The following is a 6,000-nucleotide window of genomic DNA, read 5'->3' as shown; positions in this document are numbered from 1 at the left end:
AAAAAATTCACAGCTTGACATTTAGTGCTATAAAACTTTATGCTGAGTCCACTGGGGGAGTCGGTATTTTTAACCGGTTTCCCAGGTAGTTCTTAGGTTCTTTAAAGTTGGAAAGTTACTAACCTGCCTTACAGCAGGTGCTGAACTCAGCATAGGACCTACACTTAGGAAAGACTAGTCACTGACCTTACAGGGTAGAGGAGGAGACAGTTACTAACATCAATGACAGGTGCTGAAATAAGGCCGTGAAACATAGTCATGTGCTGTAAGAGTGCAGGGGAAATGTCTAATCTCTGAGGGCTAACAGGCAAGAGTTTTGTCGGTTGGGCATATTTAAATTGGGTTTGACTGACGCGTAGGAGTTTGATTGCTGGACAAGGGAGTAAAATCTCAACCACAACTTTAGCATATTGTCTCCCTCTCCCTCTGAAGCAGATTTTCTGAAATGTGAGCTCTTTCAACAGCCGGGAGGTTATATTATTCATCTGTTGATTCCCCAATGCTTGGGACACTGAAAGTGCCCGATAAATGTTTGATGAATGAAAGCATGCAATCTATGGCTGGCTGGATAAAATGAAGAGCAGAGGAGGTGAGGTAGATGAGTGTCCAGGCAGAGCAGAAGCAAGAAGAGCACAGCTGGAAGAGGCTGGATTTCTGGTCACAAATTACTCAGCAGTTCTCTCTCTGGAGGCCCTAAGGGGCAGAGCCGGAACCCACTGTGAGAAAATACAGCAGGGCTGCGTGTGTAACATGCTCATCCTGTGCAGTTAAACCCTGAACACCCCAAGGCCCGCTTGGACTCAGCTGACCTTGAGTTTAAGTGGCCTTCACCCTGGGGAAAAAAACAAAAGGACATTTCCCCTGAAAGCACTTTCCTGCTCTCTTAGTAAGTAGATTAATTTTGAATGCCAGAGACAGATTCGTAAACTCTCTTTCTTGGAGGATGATGTCCACAGCCAGGCTCGCTGGGGAGCACCGAGCCAGGCCACTCAGGTTCCATCAGCAGAGAGGGTGGGAGCGAGCTGGGTTGCAGGCGAGGCTCGTAAAGGTCACTCCAGACGCGTTTTGGATGGCGAAGGAGCAGAGGCGTTCAGCTTGCTCTTTATTTGGATGGTCTCTCTTGCTGGACCTGGGAAGTTGCGAGGATGGCCTCTGGGTTCCAGCACTGAATCAGAAGATCCTGAAGGAGCTTCCAAAACAGGGTTTAGGGGGAGGTGGGGCCTGTCTGTCTGGGGACAGAGGAACCATGGCAAGATTTCCGGTCTGAAGAGCTCAAGGTGCCACTAAGGGCCTGTGGTCCTGGGTCAGACGCCGGGGTGGTGGGAACCTCAAAGCTGCTGCTGTTGTCATGTTTCTCAAGTGACTCTCAGGCACACTGAAGTTTGAGAACCATGCTACGCGGAAACATTCTCAGCAAGACCGGACATGTCTCAACAGTATCAGCCAGCAGCAGTAGGAAGTGCTGAGGTTTAAAAAAAGGATGCTGATCTTGAAGCCAGAATGCCCTCCCTCCCACCAACTGATTTATCAATAAAAGGGGGTTAATAATTCCTTCCTCAGAGGGTTGCTTGCAGGTTGAAGGGAAATTCTAAACAGCGTGGCTGGTGCACAGAGGCCCTGAATATTAGCTGAGATTGGGCAAGGCATTGAAAAGACTGCATCTCCTGCCTGAAAGTCATCAAACAAGCTTAAAGAAATTCACACAGTGGCCCCCTGGAATTTTTAATCTGTGTTACATATGTTTTCAATTTCCTGGCTGGATTCCTTATGGATTCTTTTTTATAGGTGTATACATAGAGCCTTCAGGCCAAATATGTCCCACCTGACCCTAAGCTGTCCACTTGACATCTTTAATTATGCGTTTTGTTTTACTTAATGATCTTGTGTGCTTAGTCTAGGAGGGCCTCGTTCCCTACCCGTGAAAACGTGAGAAGCTTTGTTGAAATGTGAAAAGCTAAGGCCTTTTCCAGGTGATGTACCTGCAGGGAAAGAGGGAGAAAGGAGGGTTCAACAGTTATTCAAATCCAGAGAATTAACCAACATAAGAGTCTGCGTTGCAAACTTTGCAAGATAGGTTTAGGGCAGAACGTATTGGGGAACGTTATCAAGATTGTGTATTTTCTTCATTCTTGTGTCTACCCCGTTGCTGGGTGGAGGACACTAGTCGAGGAGACTCACTGAAATATTTTCTCAGCACCAAGAGATGCCATCATGTTGGATGCTCCATGATTCATTACAATTTTTTTTTCCTGGAGAAATCAGAACATGGAGAACTCAAAGCTTTGGAGGAGGGAAGCAGGGAGGATGCACGCTGATTGGTTCTAGGACATGCAGACATTCAGACTCAATCAGGCCGTGAGGATGGAGCAGATGACATTTCCCTTCGATGAAATGCCCCAGCTCAGGAGAATCCCATATTTTAGAGCATTGCAGGGCTATGCGGTAGAAGTAAAGTCATAGTTTCAGAAGCGATTTACCGTTTTTGATGGGAAAGGAAGCATTCTCTCAAACTGGCTCATTGCTTGGGGTCCAGTGGCAGAGGCATTCTGAATATCAAAGCTTAGTGGCTCCACAGATCCCCAGAATTTGTGGACCCAAACGTGTGTCCCGGAGGCCCATCTTCAGGCAATAGCACATTCTAGGAAAGCATCTTCTTAAACCTAGAACCAGAAATGAACACATTCTACTGTTCTTTTAAGAGTTTCAGGCATTAAAAACCGATATTCTCAGCCACTTAATCAAAAATGATCGATGACAAGCACCAGGCCAATAACTGTGCGCTTCAGAAGGACTAAAATTAATTAAATGGGGATGTTGGCTTTCCCCACCTCTTCAACATCTGTATCGCTGCTAAAAATCTATACTTTTAAATATACTTCACTACAGTTATTCATTAAAACTGCATGCAGTCTGTACTTCAAGGCAGAGGCCACACTGAAAAAACTGGGCATCGCTGGGCTACTGTGCTTCCAGCAGGCACAGTGCTGTGTCCCCTCGGGTGAGCAGTACTAAGCTGGAGGAGGGAGAATGATCATAAGGCTGCGCCAGGGCAGATCATTCGGAAACCTGGTGGAGCTTGGTCAGTAGACCATAGAGGACTGACTGTGAAACTGGGTCTGGAGTGAAGTGTCAGGGAAAAATCAGTGGCAGGGTCTTAGAGAGGTTACTTTCACATCTAGTGATGGGCCATTGTTCCCATACGTGCAGCTCCTGCTCTCGTCCTGGCCTGAGGGTGTCCCGGGTCTGGAGCCCTCCCTGTGGGATTCTCAGTGTATTGTTCCCCAGCCCTTTCTCCTGGGCCCTCAGAGTCCACATCTCCCAGCCCCACTGTTCTGCAGGTCTGTCCCCTGTAGGAGCAGCTGCCCATCTTCGTCCTGCCTCCTCCAGCCTGTGCTGTGTCTTGTTCCAGGCCTCCTCAGAATTATCTCCAGGACACTCCCTGGTGGAAAGTGTCCTTGGATGCCACCGGTTTTCTAGGACTCTATCAAAGATAGACAGATGGACCAAATGGATGTGGTTACAATCAGAAGTTAAGTTCATGGTCAAAGTGTGCTCCAAAGAAGGTAAGCCTAGAATGGTCCATTTCAGCGATAGATTCACAGCCACCCTTGCCCTGTGTCTCTGGTCATGGAGAGAGAGTTTCCCTGCCCTGCACTCTTGGTGGTTCTGCTAATACACTCCCAACAACAGGGAGGCAGGAAGCAGGACACAGAGATCTGGGGCTATAGCCAAAGAGTTTATAGCATTGCAAATATTGCTTTGATGTTTCCTCTTTGACCTTTATAATTCATTAAAATGGCATTTGCCTCTCCAGAATATCTTTATCTGTTTAATAGAATCCTTTTCTCTGAAATCTTTGGATAATATTTATTCTTCAGGAAGATATGTACTTCCCACCACATCGCCGTCTAGGCCCAGGGTCAGAGTTCCCTGTTTGAGAAACATAGACATTTGATATCACAATTCAGTCGTGCCCATAATAAGGGTGAGGAAACTAAGGCTTACAAAGGTTAAATGACTTTTTTGAGATCAGCCAGAGTTTGGATTAAAAGTTTAGTCCCAAACCCCCATGCCTGCCCCTCCCATTCAATTAAAGTCTTTTACTTTCCTGGCTGGCTGGCAGCCCTTGTCACTCACAGAAGCCGCCTGGAACTTCTAAGCCTTTCAGGACATCCAGTTTTCAGACCTCCCCCTCCACCACCCCAACTCCACCTCTGCTCCCCATGTCCCTGCAGCAGCAGTGACGGCACACAGCTGACCTGTCACTTAAAAGCAGCAGTTGGAAGTTCAGAGGGAAAGGAGCCTCCATACCTCCTCCCTTCCTTTACATATAATTGGATTGTAGATTCAGCTGTTGCCTCCAAGAACGACAACGATCAGAGTCACAGGGGCCTGGGCTAGTCGGGTACCCTGAGCAGAGAGGGGCTGTCTGGAAGCCCTGGGAACTCCTTTGTTGGGGGTCCACTGGTCCCTGGCAGCCTGGACCAAGACATAGCCTCAGCTTGGCCTCCTGCTCCCACAAGCAGCGGAAGCAAGGTGGGCTTCCCGGGGCCCTTCAGTGAGCTAGGCATCTGCCCAGCCAGGGGCAGCTTAGAGGATGAGGCAGGTGGCAGTCGCACGGAGGTGGTGGTCTGGGGCCCCCTAGGGGGCTACTCCCATGCAGCACCTGACATCAGGCAGCAAGGGGTAGAGCAGGGCCAGGTCTGGGTTCTCCCTGTGCAGCCTCCAAGGTCACAGCTTCAGTCACCTCGATCAAAGTCTTGATAAAGTCCAGGAGGACTATTTGATGACATAAACTCCTGGCTATCCTTTGATGGATCACCCTGCCCCCCCAGGATGCAGTCCAGATGCCTCCATCCAGTACATCGATTTCCTCTCTGGTGCATCTCCCACCTCTGCTCCCGTCACTGACCCCTGATCATCCCACAGCTGCCACGCTCTCTTGTCACCTTTGTCAGGGCTGGCTATCACTTCTGCCTAAAATAGTTCCTCCACTCTGACTGCCTGGCTAAGCCCCACTTATCCAGCAGGATTCAGCCTGAGTGCCACCGCCTCTAAGGAGACCTCCCTGACCAGCCCAGCCCGGGCCAGGCTGTTGGGCTCTGTGCAGCCACAGTATCCACCCTGTATCACAGCTGTTAGCGCCATCCTCTGTCTCTTGCACTGGACTTTGAGCTCCTTGAGGCCTCCTTTTCTCCAGTGCCACATGGGAGGGAGCTGGTAAATAGTTTTTGGATAAATATAATGATCAAGACTTGCTACCATGTGGGATTTGGCCAAGCAAGTATAATGGGAACGTGCCAGTCATAAGAGTAACAGCTGCCATTTACTGATTGCAAACCGTGTGCTGGGCACTGCAGTAGGCGGTTGACATATATTAGCTCATTTAATCCTTGGCCCAGCTCTGGGAGATCTGTCGTGCCTGTTTTTCAGGTCAGGAAATCAAGCTTCAGTTTGCCCCAGGTCACAAGGCAAGGGGGCAGCAGAGCCGGGATTTGAATGGAGGTCTGTCTGATGGAAAAGTCTGCGCTCTTAATCGGCATCGAGCTTAGGCAGGTGCTCCGTGGCCCTGGATTTCCCACACGGCAGCCGGCAGTGACTTGTATTGCCGTTTCCAGCCGTCCCATGGCAAGACGGGGACCCCAGCAGGCCCACAGACTCCTCCCCCAGGGAGCTGAGATGCAGCGTCCCTCCCCCATTTGCGTGCCCTCCATCCTCACAAGCCCCCAACCCCACCCTGTGCTACTGTGGGAGAGGAAAGGATGAACCTTGATACTGTCTGATCCACAGTTGTTTGTATGACAAGAAGTTGCTGTGTCGGTGAGTACGCTCCTCCCAGCCCGAGCGACGCTGGGCCGTGTCCTCCCTGCAGGAGCCCTGACGTTGATGAATGAGTCTTTCAAAGTCAGTTCCCACTTTCGGGAGAAGCCTGCTCTTCCACGAAGCCTGGTTGCCAGCACCGATCCATTGCCAGGCTCATGGGGCCGTGCCACCTGGGCT

Source organism: Camelus ferus, chromosome 33 (assembly GCF_009834535.1).
Source record: "Camelus ferus isolate YT-003-E chromosome 33, BCGSAC_Cfer_1.0, whole genome shotgun sequence".
NCBI classification, from domain to species: Eukaryota; Metazoa; Chordata; class Mammalia; order Artiodactyla; family Camelidae; genus Camelus; species Camelus ferus.
Note: the sequence above shows the minus strand (reverse complement) of the source record.